This window comes from Mustela nivalis, assembly GCF_964662115.1.
Source record: "Mustela nivalis genome assembly, chromosome: 2".
Classification (NCBI taxonomy): domain Eukaryota; kingdom Metazoa; phylum Chordata; class Mammalia; order Carnivora; family Mustelidae; genus Mustela; species Mustela nivalis.
This window is the reverse complement of record NC_139021.1, coordinates 58,647,415-58,661,487: the sequence shown is the minus strand read 5'-3', so window position 1 is coordinate 58,661,487 and position 14,073 is coordinate 58,647,415. Positions and strand designations below refer to the sequence as shown.

The window sequence follows — 14,073 nt, the reverse complement described above, 5'->3', positions numbered from 1 at the left end:
AGTTGCTGGGTTTTGGGGAGAGGAGGTGAGGGGGGTCGGTCTCAAAGAGGAGCCTAGGCAGCCACGGGGTTGGCAGAGGGCACTGAGAGCTCTAAGCCATGGCTCTTTACCAATGGGTATGGAAGTATTTCAATATTTTAACAACCAGTATGGGCATAGTAGAGCATACTAACACCGATCTGATGAACATCATCCCCATTAAGATCTATCCTGAAATTTCCTTCCCAGGAACCTCATAGGAAGAACTGCGATTTAATTAAAATTCTCAGCTTTACTTCCATAAAATAAAATTGGCTCTAGCACCGCCTTGGAATTTTGGTTTTCACAGTTATAGCTTTCCTCATTAGACAGTTCAGCTTCAGGGTAATGTATCTGAAGCTCATGGTTTCTACTCTGATTCCAATTCAATATTCTAAGATAGTGAGGAATACTTATTTTTATTCCTGCTTTCATTTTCATGTACAAATGCCTTCTTACTTTATCATTCTTTGGACTTAAGCCTGTCTAGTAAGTTTATAGAAACAAGAAAAAGAGAAAAAAAGAGCCTCCACTTTCATTAACAGTTGCCAGACATTCTTTCCCAATACTTGTCAAGCAAAACTCAAGGGAAAATGTTAAACAATTGAGAACAAAATTATACCCCCTGAAAAGTAGCTATAGAATGTTCTTTAAAAAAAAAAAAAAAAAAAAAAAAACTTTACTAACTTGAATTTTATCTCTAACTGTAAAAATTTTGGCTCATTCTGAACGCCTTTAACAAAGATATAAGAAAATTAGCTCTTGTTACACGAAGCTGATTTTCATCATGTGTATTCTCAAAAAGGGGAACCAGAATTTTATCCTGCTATATTCAGAACCAAAGTGCTGTAAACCAAGCTCTGAATACAGAAAGAACAGGAGGAAGTTGATGCTGGTCAGTGGGTGGATGGCATTGGAGAAGGGCAATAACACTTGACATTAATTATACATCGTCCCACCCGGTCCTAGTTGGGGTATTTGCCAAGAAGTTCTTACATTCCTGTGGCCGGGGAACAGGGCCACACTAGAGTTTCATGGAAAACAACAGTGCATTATTAAACATTTTAATCACTCCAGCTCCCTGCAACGACTAAAAAATCTAACAAAAATTTTCACTGAATGGAAGCCTACTTTTGTCAAAGTAATCAAATTTCGACTTTAAAGTTTTTTTTTCCCTCAAAGATGTTTCGTATGGTCACTTTTCTCTCATGACTAATGACTGCTGATTTAATATTAACTTGCTAAGGTTCTTATACCATAATGATATATGCAAAGACACAGGGGCACCTGGGTGGCTCAGTCTGTTGAGCATCTGCCTTCGGCTAAGGTCATGATCCCAGGGTTCTGGGATGGGGCCCTACGCTGAGCCGCCTGCTCAGTGGGGAGCCTGTTTCTCCTTCTCCCTCTATGCTTTCTCTTGCTCTCATTCCCTCTCAAGTGAATAAATAAAATCTTAAAAAAAAAAAAAAAGATATGCAAGGACATAATTTGTACACACGCAAAAAAACGTACAGAGGATGCTGTTACCTTGCCAGTGTATAGTCACAGAAGAGAAGCAGAACTCCTCCTCGCCTAGCATGAAAAAACTTAATTTCCAACAAATACCAAGCATGTGAGCCATTTCAGATCGGCTTTATTATCATATTTGTATGAAAGAGCCATCCTTTTCCACTCTATAGAAATAGCTTTAGAGAATACATTTTCCATACGGAAATTGGAAATCCGTAAATCCTTCCTGAGAGCCATCTGAATGTCCAGGGATTTTTTTTGTTTTGTTTTGTTTTGTTTGTTTTAAAGGGGGGACTTTAACTAGTTGAGAGGCACTCTGGTTTCTGGAGCTGCATTTTTATCCTCTCCCTGTCAGGAAGTGGGACCTCCTACACGAAGTCTGCTCTCATTAAGATGATTCCCCCTCCCCTACCCCCAGAGACCTCAAACTGTGGCCCTAGTATGTGCAGAGCTCCCACTGAAATAAAAACTGTTCCTCAGACGCAGGCAGCTCTGCCCCCAGATATTGCCACGTCCCACACAGGCTGCTGTCATTACACCCACGCCGTTGTCACAACACCCAACGGGCTGTTACTCAGGGCTCTGGTATGCTGCCGAATATATGTATTAAATAGGAATTTCAAAAACATATTTCAGGAATACTTGTCCTTGGCTCCGCAACTTCACTTGCTCAACGTGGCCGCTGTCTCTGGAGGAGCGACTTCTCTCGAGCATGGCTGGCGGAGACGCTTGAGGGCTCTCGGCCTCGCAGAGGAAGTCAGAGGAATGCGGCCAGAGCAGTGCAGGCTGGCGCTGACCTGGACTGCTCCCCTTCTCTCAGGCCATTCGTACAGGTCAGCACAGCTCGCTTCACCCTCATCCTCTACTCGGCAGTGGTCCCCAACCCAAGCTCAAACTCGGTTCCAGTTTTGTGTCCTCATCTTCTAGCTGGAGGAAGCTGACCGGCTGTGTGTCTGGCAGACGTTCTCACGACTCTGCCTTGATGCTGTGGAGGCTCGCCTCCGTATTGAACCGAGCAAGAACTCGAAGGAAAAGGGCATTGTTGTTATTTTGACTGAGGTGATCTGGGAAGGTTCATCTGCTCCAAGTTAGAAAACGGACAGGATTTGATAGAACAAATGACTAAATCAATATTTAAGGGCTTTAATTCGTGTTAAACATGTATGCTAAATTACCACAGGGGATGAGAGAAGTTCTGAACAAGTTTAAAACCATATGATATTTAGCTTAAGAATTCCATTTCACCTTCCCTAAAAATGGTCACAAATACGTCAGCAGTGGTAACGGATGGCCAAGTAGTAATGACAAAGGGCTTTTGAGGAACTTAAGGGAGGGGGGATGATTTTTGTCCTCTGCTAAGGTTTCAGCACTCTTAGATTCATGGTCTTCTAGACTTGAGGCATCTTGTGGTGTTCCCTGGTTGCTTTGGGCTGGGGGGCTCAGCTGTGGTGACGACAAAACATTGGTTGCTTCCAGGATGACAGCCATGATTATTTAGTGCCCTACTCAGTCCATAGCTTTGTTTTCACCATCACACTGATGTCATCAGGAGCTCTAAGACTGTTCTAATATATTGAGGATATGTTTGTTGCATTCCACAAATTTCCAATATGCTTCTGAGAGGGATTCGTTCCAAATGACTTAGCTGCTGACACTAGGATCTGCTTTGGACTGGGAGTCTGGACTATAGCTCTGAGCTCTAGTTTTTGGGGTGCACCTACTCTCTTACCCCCCTCTCCCCCAACTCCTTTCCTTCTTTCAGTTGAAGGAGTCACTGAAAAACTGTGTGCCAGTTTCTTTGGTGTGTAGTAAGTGATTATATGGGCTATGAGGTCAGACTGACTTGGCCTGGCATCTGGCTAAGAGACTGGGGAAATGGCTTCCTTTCTGAGTCTCAGGGTCTTCAATGAGTTTCACCAAATGAGATAATGCAAGCAAAGTATTTACCACAGTGCCTGGCACATGGATGTGTCCGACACAGGAGATCTCACGCTTACACAGATGTACACGACAGACCACAAACAGCTCGTGGGCTAGTGGGGAAGGAAAACACGAAACAGTCCATTTCAATACTTCTGATAAATGCTACTTTTAAAGGGATGATGCTGATCCCAGCTTTGTAATTGGGTGGAGGTGAGACTCAGAGGAGGAACACAGGAATTGATACCTGTGCTCTATCTTACTGTATAAACTGGGGAAGACACCCTCTCACTGGTTTGGGAGGAAAATTGGAAACCTCGTGGAATCATAATTAATTTGGCAAACATGGGGTGCATAACACGTAATTTCTTCTGCGTATTGGCAAGCGCTTTGGTATGCTAGGGAGAAGATGCCACTTACATCATGTCATTGTGGTGGCAGCCAGTGAGGTCAACAGATAGCGTAAGCAGGGCAGCGAGTAGGAGGAGGATGGAGACCGTGCAGGATGGGAGAATGAGGTGGGGAGAGGCAGAGTCAGGTAGGGACCCAGCCACAGGCTTTCACACATCTGTGGAATGCATAGGAGCCCTTAAACTTGGATGCTGCAGGGCTGGAACTAGACCAGTCCCCCAGAACAGCACACTTGGGTCTCTGCCTAGCCACAGTGTCACACCGCGAGTTTGGTGCCATTGTCCCCAGCATCTCTTCCCCCCACCCCCAACCCTCCCCGGTCAATCTGACTTCCCTGCTTCCTTGTCTGGTTGATTACCTAACCCAAGCCTCACACATCACCTCCTCTGTCAGTCTTTTCAACCACTACCACCCTGTCCCATTTATAATGGTTATTTGACCACATGTGCTAATAAATAACAAAAAATATTAAACCTAAAAGATATTTTCTTTATTCCTCTGGCATCTATGACTTCAAGTGTCACTTGTGATATGCCAAAATGTAGTCAACTTAATGTCTTTATGATACCTAGTATTTAAAAGAATGCAATTTATTTGAATGCCTTTGGAATGTATACAATCAATTGGTTAGTAGGAACTATGGGAGGAGCACCTAGCTGGCTCAGTTGGTAGAGCATGGGACTCTGGATCTTGGGGTTGTGAGTTCAAGCCCCACATGGGGTATAAAGCTCAGTTAAAGATAAATAAATAAACACAAATTTTAAGATAAAGTTAAGGAACTGCCTGGGTGGCTCAGTGGGTTAAGCCTCTGCCTTCAGCTCAGGTCATGATCTCAGGGAGCCCGCTTCCTCCTCTCTCTCTCTCTCTCTCTCTCTCTGCTTGCCTCTCTGCCTACTTGTTATCTCTCTCTGTCAAATAAATGAAATCTTTTAAAAAAAATCAAGTTAAAAAAAGGAAAAGACTATGGCATTCCAGAGTGCACAGCTAATGATAGTGAAGAAACTTCTCTGAGGACTGTTTGCACAATAGGTAATTAACTTGAAGGTAGTCATAGTAGGAAGTAATGAGAAGGTTCCTTTTTTCCCCTTCGTCTGCCTCTGTGTCTGCTTTTATGCCTATCTATACCATTTGTTGAGCCAAAATGGAAAAGTGGGTCTAATAGAAGTGGCTTTGACTCCTTGCCATGTGATCATGGACAACTTAGTTACATTACAACACTTGCTAGAGAGTGATAAGACTAATACGGTCTAGTTTTATCTTACTTTATGCCTTATCGAAGCAATACGCTGGCCTTTGAAAATGAAAATGGCACATAGATCTTTACATGTGGCAGTACACATGAGGTAGGCTTTTACTGGCTCATTTGTACTCTTTCCAGACCTGCTTTGAATGAGCAAGATGCGAATAAAAAATGGCTTTTATAACAATATTGTCTAGTAAGATTGTATTCCTCATATCTATTTCATTTTACATCTGCCCATTTCCGAAGAGTAAATACACTCTATGCATGAATTTCCGAGTACTTGATTGTAAAGGATATTGCTTCATAAGAAAGACTATAGAAAAATAAACCACCGTAATTTTTATGTAAGCTGATGACACAAAACAAATGTTCACAGTTCAGGTTTCTGAGGCTTTCTAAGTGGTCAAGGCCTTAGTCTGATACTCTTCCCATGACTCTGTTAAAAGTTTATTTCTTGATGTGCCATCCAAGATTCAGGACACTTACTTTTATGGGAAGCATGTTCAGGAAAAGGAGTCGAAGTATCTACTCCATTCATGAAGGAGACTTTCAAGAAGGTAATTTCCTTTGGCTCTGATTTATCCCATATCTGGGATGAATACAAGTTTGATTTGTGCAAAATAACTTCTGATCAGGGAGCAACTGCAGGGAACATTTGTGAGCTGAACGAGATAAGGAAAGTACCTTCGGTGTCAGTGAATTGATTTGGAATATTTTTCATTTTAACCTTCCATGCAGGTTCCTTAAACTTGTATGTGCACTGAAGAGGAAGTGGGGGGTTGGTGGCCTTGAAATCAAGACAATGGTGTCCAGAGCCTTCCCACCCAAGGCCAGATTTGTTGTGAAACATCTTTATTCCACCATTTTACCCCCCTTTTTGATAGTGGTTTTGAGCAACACTTTCCAAGTTGCCTGAAAATTGGTTGCAATTTCTAGCTTTTGAATGAAACTTTTGTGGGATATTGCCTGAAGCAGAGAGCCCTGGTTTGGTTTGGTTTGGTTTTTTTTCACACAAGAAGCATGCTGGCAGACAGACCAGGCAGAACCCTGTTTCAAGAGGCTACTTGATCTTCTAAGCTCACACGGAGCAGTAAAGCTGGTTCTCAGACGTCTCCATTTTCTCCCTGAATCCTTTCTGAATGAAGGTTCTTGCGGCTGCTTACTATTCTTTTAGAAGGGTGACACCCATTCTCTATTCTCCTCCACTTTGAATATCATTTTTCAAGCTTTCTGGGAAGTGCTGTTACACTTCTATGAAGAGACTCCAACTGCCAATCTTGAAATATTCTTTGAAACCAGTAACACCAGGTGCTCTGTTCGAGAAGGAGAGGAGGCAGCTCCATAGAATATACAATACAACATTTGTTCGCCGGGAGCATTGGATTTACACACACACACACACACACACAACTGCAGCCTAAATAGCTCAGTGTTTCTCTTGAAACACTCTGACGGTTCAGGAAAGGCAAGGAAACTTTCAAAAGAAAAGTATTTTAAAAAATGGAAACAGAAGAATCAAAGGAAACGCTAAAAAAAAGAGCCCGAGTCAAACACGGCTTATATTTACATGCTTAACAGAACGGAAGTTGGGAAGTGAGATGAAGTTATACCATCAACCTGCAAGTAAGAATGAACTCTTTCAGAATGATGAAAGATCTACTCTTTGTAAGCCATTTGAGAGGGGGCGGATTTGTTTTTGTGATATCATTTTAGGAAGATACTGCTAAAATGAGATCATTGCTCACTGGAAGATGCCACTGATTTCTCAGCATAATTTGTGTATGGAGCCAAAGTCAATGGAAGAATAAACATCAATTTGGTGTTTTCTACTCTTGTCAAGAAACTGTTTATTGTCCTTCTGAAATTTCATAGAGTCTTGCTCTTCAAAGAGCAGAGATCTGCAAAGGAGGAAATTCAGGTCGCAGAGACGACCCCCACCCCAGCCCACACTCAGCGACAGCCTGGGTTTGACCCCTCCAGCTTCCAGCCACTCGAACAGTGTGGCCAAACAGGCCTGGGCTATCCTAGCCCATGGTCACCAATTTAAAACATGATAAACATCAGGGTGTCAGGGTGGCTCAGTGGGTTAAAGCCTCTGCCTTCAGCTCGGGTCATGATCTCAGGGTCCTGGGATTGGGCCCCGCATCAGGCTCTCTCTCTGCCTGCCTCTCTGCTTACTTGTGATCTCTGTCCGTCAAATAAATAAATAAAATCTATAAAAAACAACAACAATGTGATAAACATCAAATCCTTTTGGATGTGTATTGATGTTTTCTAGCACATATGACAATTTTTGTTTGTTTTACTTTATAATTGTTTTATTCAAAGCAAATTTTAAAACATAATTTTTTTCTTTAAAAATGGGGATTTAAAAAATATTTTTAAATATTTAAGTGGATTTTTTTAAAACCACAGTTCCTTTATGCTATACTACAATATAGCCCACCCTCATTGTGCAGTTTCTGTATTTAATAGCAATGTATTTGACCAGAAAATTGTATTAGGCTGACCCATTTATTTTTTATCTCTTAATTATTTCTTCAAACTTATTATCTCTTCTAAAACAAGTGTGGGTTGCTACATGTCTCTTTTCTTTCTTTCTTTCTTTTTTATTCATTTATTTGACAGAGAGAGATCACAAGCAGGCAGAGAGGCAGGCAGAGAGAGAGGAGGAAGCAGGCTCCCCGATGAGCAGAGAGCCCGATGCGGGGCTCAATCCCAGGACTCTGAGATCATGACCCGAGCCGAAGGCAGCGGCTTAACCCACTGAGCCACCCAGGTGCCCCACTACATGTCTCTTTTGAGGCAGGTGGTTAACTTCCCTTCCTGCTTTCAGAGGACAATGTTTTAAAATTTCTCTTCTCCTAAACTTTCACAGGTATGGCTGCTTTTGATTTGTTGTGATGGATATTAGATACCGATAGCCCTGTATATCCATCAGAGCCTTGCCTTGATGTAATCCGTTGTGTGTGTGCACACATGTATGCGTGTGTGTATTTATTGCTTAATTATACCACAGTGGAATTAACATCCCCCTTTGTATCTCTATTGCTATTTCCTTACCTCTGCCTTTGAAGGCAGTGTGTGCTAGGGTAGAGTTAGGCCCAAATGCTCTCATGTCAATCTCTTTGACTAATTCAGCAAACTCTAGGGAAGCATTCTTGCATTTTAGAGCAGCATATCTGTAGACCTCTCAAACCTGAATGGCGATCCCCAAATTACATTACTTTAAACCCAAACACCATGATGTATTCTCATAACTGTCTTTCTGGGTTTCAGGTTCATGAAGTGACCCAATCATCTTTCCTATTTCTATGTTCTGTTCATTTTAATGTGGCTAAGGAGTGTGAGTCCTCCCTTCTTTACAATGGAGTTCTGGGTCTTTAAAGACCTAAGTTTGCCAGCTATTCTATCCCAAGTCTTTGCAATAAAATGCCTCCAGAAGAGAGGTGAAAGGGCTGGAGAAACGCCTTTCTGCCCTCCGGCTTATTAGAGAGGAGGAAGGGCTTCTCCACAGGATGAAAGAAATAATCCAGGAAGGAAGCCAGGAAGAAAAGGGGGTGGAGGGAAACTTAAGCCAGTGTCAAGAGGTTGGTGAATGGAAGAATGTGACACAGAAGAGAAGAATGGAGAAGCCACTTTCATAATCCTCACCATCCACCCCCGAAGGCCTATTTCACAGGCTGCTTCTCCCCGGAGCCACCCCTCCTCTCCCAGCCCCCCTTCTCCCACCACTGCAATCCAGAATGTTTTATCTGCATCTCCCTTAGAGTCCTCACCAATTTCTACTTTGTGTTGTGTTTGTGCGATCTCCTGTAAGCTCTCCATTCATTCAATATGGAATAAACAATCACTGAGCACCTTCCTTGATGGCAGGCACTTGGCTAGGTGTCAGGGATATGAAGATGATTGAGACATGATCCCTGCCCTCAGGAGGCTCACGGTCCTGGCCTGGCCCTTGCCTACAGCACCAGGCACAACCTCTGCCTACTCCACCATCTTGTTCCTATGTCATTTCTCTGTCAGTGCAGGCCCTCTTGCCTGAAATGTTCTCTCTTTCCTTTTCCTTGTTTGTCTTTTGAGGTTCAGGCACAGACTCTTCAGGGAGATTTTCTTGAACTGCCAGGCTGAGTTCCCACAGCATATGTACACTTTTCTTTTAGCACTTCTCATAAATTGAAGTTTTCTTTGCAAATCTGTCTCCCCCAGTGCAATCAGGGCAGGCACCTTGCCTTCTGATCTTTGATTCTCTAGGCTCAAGTGCAACACCTGTTGAGTAGTAGATACCCATTAAATATAAGCTGAATAAGTAACTGATTAGCCCAGTTCATAATATTCTCTTAGGTGAGGTTAGAAAGATATCACTTATCCCTTTTTATAGGAAGGGATGGTATAATGGACTGAGAATCTGTGTTCCCACTGTCCCAAAATTTATATGTTGAAGCCTATTCCCTAGTGTGATACTATTTGGATGTGGGGCCTTTGGAAGGTGATTAGATCATGATGGTGGAGCCCTCGTGGTTGGGATTAGTGCCCTTACAGGAAGAAACACAAAAGAGAGACTCTTTCTCTGCCAAATGAGGACACAGCAAGAAGACAGCCGTCTGCAAACCAGAAAGAGAGTCCTCATCAGACATAGACCAGACTGGCACCCTGCTCTATGACTTTTCAGCCTCTAGAACTATGACAAATTTCTTTATTTAAGCCAGCAGCCTATATAGTACTTTGTGAAAAAAGCCCAAACTCACTAAGACAAATGGAGAGGACAAATGACCTGACTCCAAATACAAGTGATGGTAGGGCTGGGCAAGATGCCACATTTTCTGCTCTATCCATGAGACTAAGTAAATTTGCTATTAGAAAAAGATATGCCTTTCCCCCTCTGTGTCAGCTTAGGAGGAGTATTTGGATGGGAGATAAAAAGACAACGGGACAGACATGGCAGGAGACCATGGGTGAAACACACCCATTTTCTGTGGTACTTAGAGAATATAGGATGAGAGTCAGTGCTGTTGCATGTATTCTATCCCTGGTCAGTTCAAGAAAGGAAAAGAATATGGGTCAAAGGAAGCAAGGAAGCAAGGTAGAAAGCAGATCCACAAGTGAGTACCGGTCCTGGGCAAGAACACACATGCAAATGTACCCAGACAAAGGGTACCCGTGTGGAATCAGACCAAAGCTGGAATAAAAACCAAGCTGCTTGGGGAGTAAAGCTGTGATCCCGGAAAAATGGAAACAGCTCGACAGATTTATGAATGAATTTCTAATGTGCAGATACCTTTGACCTCCATACGAGGGTAACCAACGGGAGCACAAAGCAGTGGGAGGGGCCCGACTGGCCCCTCTGAATCCGGAGGTCCTGGGGTTGCGTCTCTGTCCTACAGCTGGCAGACTCCGTCACTTCCGGCAAGTCGCTTAACTTCTCTGAACCTGAGCTTCCTCGCGAGATGATATGACGCTGTATTTTTATAGGGTTGCTGTGAGGACGGACTCTCCTTTTAATAAGAAGTTCGGATTCGATCTTCGAATGATTACGTTCAGGACTGGATTAGGTTGTCCTCGAGTTTCCCCAAAAGCTTCTAGGCAGATAGGCCTGTAAGTCTCAAAAGTAAGGTTTCGGTTCTTCAGCTCCCCCAGCGGCAAGGGAGTTTGGAAAACCACTACTTGTGGGGCTTTGGTGGTGGTTGTTTTTTCTCCCCTTCTATGAGATGAAACATTTAAGGCAGAAGGGGGTTAGGAAAGGCTTGAGCCACAGCACGCAAGCGCCGGTGGCAAGCGCACGCGCACAAACACACAGAAGCGAGGGGTCATGGGACGAACAAAGTTAAGCAGTAGCTTGGGATGAGGAATCTAAATAGTAGATTAAGTGTAAGGGACGGTGGCATGGAATAGCCCATTAAGAGAAACTGCTGAAGCAGTCCCACACTGGTTTCCAGGAATAACTCCTAGGCATATTTCCAACAAAACTGAGTAGGAGATGGGGTTGCTGCTTTTAGGATCTCCCTTTTTCATTACCTGAAGCCACCGTTTGCTTTGACTTTTCACTTCTCCCCTTTATCCTCAACTCTATTTTTAATACCCCTAAATCAGCACTCTCTAATGCGATTTTAGGGTGAGCTCCATTTTCCAGGGTTTTCTCTTTCTCTTGCTTATCCCCAATATCAATTATCCTATGTTTAAATTTCTTAGATTCCAATGATTGATTATTGCCTCTATGGTGGAAGGAAGGAAGGAGGCAGACAGGCAGGCAGACAGGCAGAAAGACAGGAAGAAACAAATTCAAGCTAAGATGAGTTACCCCTCTCTAATATTTACATTTTAATAGCAGCTGTTAATGTCTAAATGAAAAATCAACAGGTAGTATAGGCATGATTTGGAGCATTGAAGGTCAGGACCAGTGGAAGAGAGATTTTCAGACTAGGGGACCTTGCTTTAAGCTGACACATTATTACACCCCCTACATTGGCTAAGCTAAAGGCTAACCCTTCTAACAAAATCCCAGAGCTGAGATGCAGGAAGGGAATGCAGAATGGATTTGCCATTAATCGGTGTGTGGTGCGATAGGACAGGGTGGTGGTGTACCAGAACTGGGTGGGGAAGGACAGATCTGTCAAAACACTAGAAGAAAAACTGATGTGCTAAGAAAAGATGACACAGGGTTTAAAATAAAGCTCGATAAAAAGCTACCCAGTTAGGTAACACCCAATCAAAACAGTGCCGCTAATGGACTAATTACTAGCAGAAAGATACAACTGTGAATGGGGTGGGTCTTGGGGATGGGGTATAAGGAGAATAGGAGTGAGAGAGAGTCTACTGAAGATAAATAAAAGTTAACTTTACATTAAAGGACACACCAGGCACAATTAAAGAAATTGTCTTTGCTTAGTCTTCCGTAAATTATCTTCTTTTCTTTCCCCCTTTGTACTTAGCTACAAGTGTGTGCTATTAGAAAGTCATCAATAAAAAAATAAGGGTAGATAAAGTAGGGAATAATTATTCACTATATAAAGTACTGACTTTATAAAAAGAATTCTTGAGTTTTTAAGTGCTATTTAAAATACAATCCAAATATCCAAGATCTTTTTTTAAAAAATGAACAGAACCTGCTTTTAAGAATTCTATTTCATAAGGAAAGGCCAGCCCATGTAATAGGAAATAAAGCTTTCAGTTGATTTAGTTCCGCATTAAGGAAAAAAAACAAAAAAACAAACAAACAAAAAAGCAAGAGACATACAGTGTTAATAGATAAAGGAGATGGAAAAATGCAGCCCACCTTCAGCTGTCATAAGGGGTCATTTTATACGCAGTGCCAGGAAGCTCCTGTTTCACCAAGAAGGATTCATTAAGTAGAGTGAAAGTCAATAAAAATGAGTTTTATGAAAAAGAACTGATGTAATTAAAGGTATTAGTGAAAACTAGCCCAGTTATGAAGGGGAAATGACTCAGCAGCTGTCTAAGAAATGAAACGATATACCATAGAATCTTCTCCCAATTTAACTTATTGCAGGAAAAAAAAAAAAAAAGATACTCTACATAATTTGTAACAGCGAAGGTGAATGCCCCCATGATGGGGGAAGAAATACTCACATAAAGCTGTCGTTCTTCAGACAATAGTGAATTACAGTACTGACCACGTTCATATCCCAGCAATCCAGTTGTGGCCGTAGTAAGCAAGCCCCCGCGTGACTCAGACCGACACGGGCTTAAGGGGAGAGGTGATTCTCATCAATACTATTCTGTACGTTAAGACTGAAATGAGAATATTCGGTCTCTGGAATATTTAAAGCTGCATCCTGGGGAAAACTGATTTAAGACACTCTCAGAATGCCAGATCAAATGATGTTTCTGAGGGGGACAAAAAGTGTGTGTGGGGGGAAGCCAGTCAAATGACAGAGCAGCCACACATTAAAGGGCAGCAGAGTGGCTGTGCAATACGGTTTTCAAAAAGAATCCTTCTATCCAAGTTTTTGTGGTCTTAGTCACATGGTTTGAATATGGAACAAAAATCCGCATGCCTCGGGACCAAGTCATGTGCATGCGGGGCATTTCTGCAGAGCTCAGATGTATGGCCATGCATAGGAGCCAGAGACAACACGTGAGTCACCAGCACCTTCGCCCCCTAGGGAGCCCCCAGCTTAGCGTCAGGATCGGAACACTGCCCTGGAGACACAGAAACTGCCGGCGGCCTGGATTTGCTGGTGATGCCAGATGACAAGCCACTGCCTAGTCTAACACCTTCTACTCTAACACCATCAAAAGGAGTGGGTGCTTACCAGCTAAAAAATAAAATTAAAAGGTGGATCAGAAGATGCTCCAAGCGGCGGAAAGCTTAGTGCAGGGCTCTCCTGGCTGCCTCACCCTCCCGCCAAGGGGGAAAATAAAGAGGAGTATTGTGAGAAGAAGGGGATGGAAGAAGTTTGGAAATTTCCAGTTACAAAAATAATAAACAGCTCATAATAAGATCAGTTACAAATGGATGGCACTCTCCAAATTAGGCTGGAACATTTTTCATCCGTTCCGTCATCCACACAACCTTTCTTGTTGACCCCAGAGACTTGCTAGGACAATCAGATGAAATATTGTCTGCAAGCATGATTTATAGGAACTATAAACCCTTCAATAATTTATTGTGGCATGTGGTCTAAATGGTTAAAAAACAAAACAGAACACGTCAGGAAGCCTGAAGAAGAATATCTGACATGGTCAGGCCTTTATCACGTCCCTGGGTCTGCAGGCACTTTCTTCTCGAAACGTCTGCCTCTGCCCTCAGAACCATGTAGCTGGGGCAGTGAAAGTGAGATTGTCTAATAGAAGTATAAATAAAAGTTGGGTGGCCAACTTCAGGGGTGATTTTGTGATCTAATTACTACTGACTTTTCATGATGTGCAAGGGAAAAACATTAGAAAAGTTTTGGTGAATCTGAGACTTTAAGCTTATCTTACTTAAAGCTCTTTCTGCCCACAGACTGCTG

The 14,073-nt window shown here is 42.7% G+C and overlaps 1 protein-coding gene and 1 long non-coding RNA gene across 11 annotated transcripts in view; one reads left to right on the top strand and one right to left on the bottom strand.

Moving 5' to 3' along the window:
• STAU2 (staufen double-stranded RNA binding protein 2) overlaps positions 1-14,073 on the bottom strand; it is a 324,564-nt gene that overhangs the window by 32,421 nt on the left and 278,070 nt on the right. The window lies entirely within an intron of this gene.
• LOC309859260 overlaps positions 7,480-14,073 on the top strand; it is a 268,946-nt gene continuing 262,352 nt past the window's right edge. The window contains exon 1 of the long non-coding RNA XR_014308648.1: positions 7,480-7,754. This is a non-coding gene — a long non-coding RNA (uncharacterized lncRNA). The remainder of the gene's footprint in view (positions 7,755-14,073) is intronic.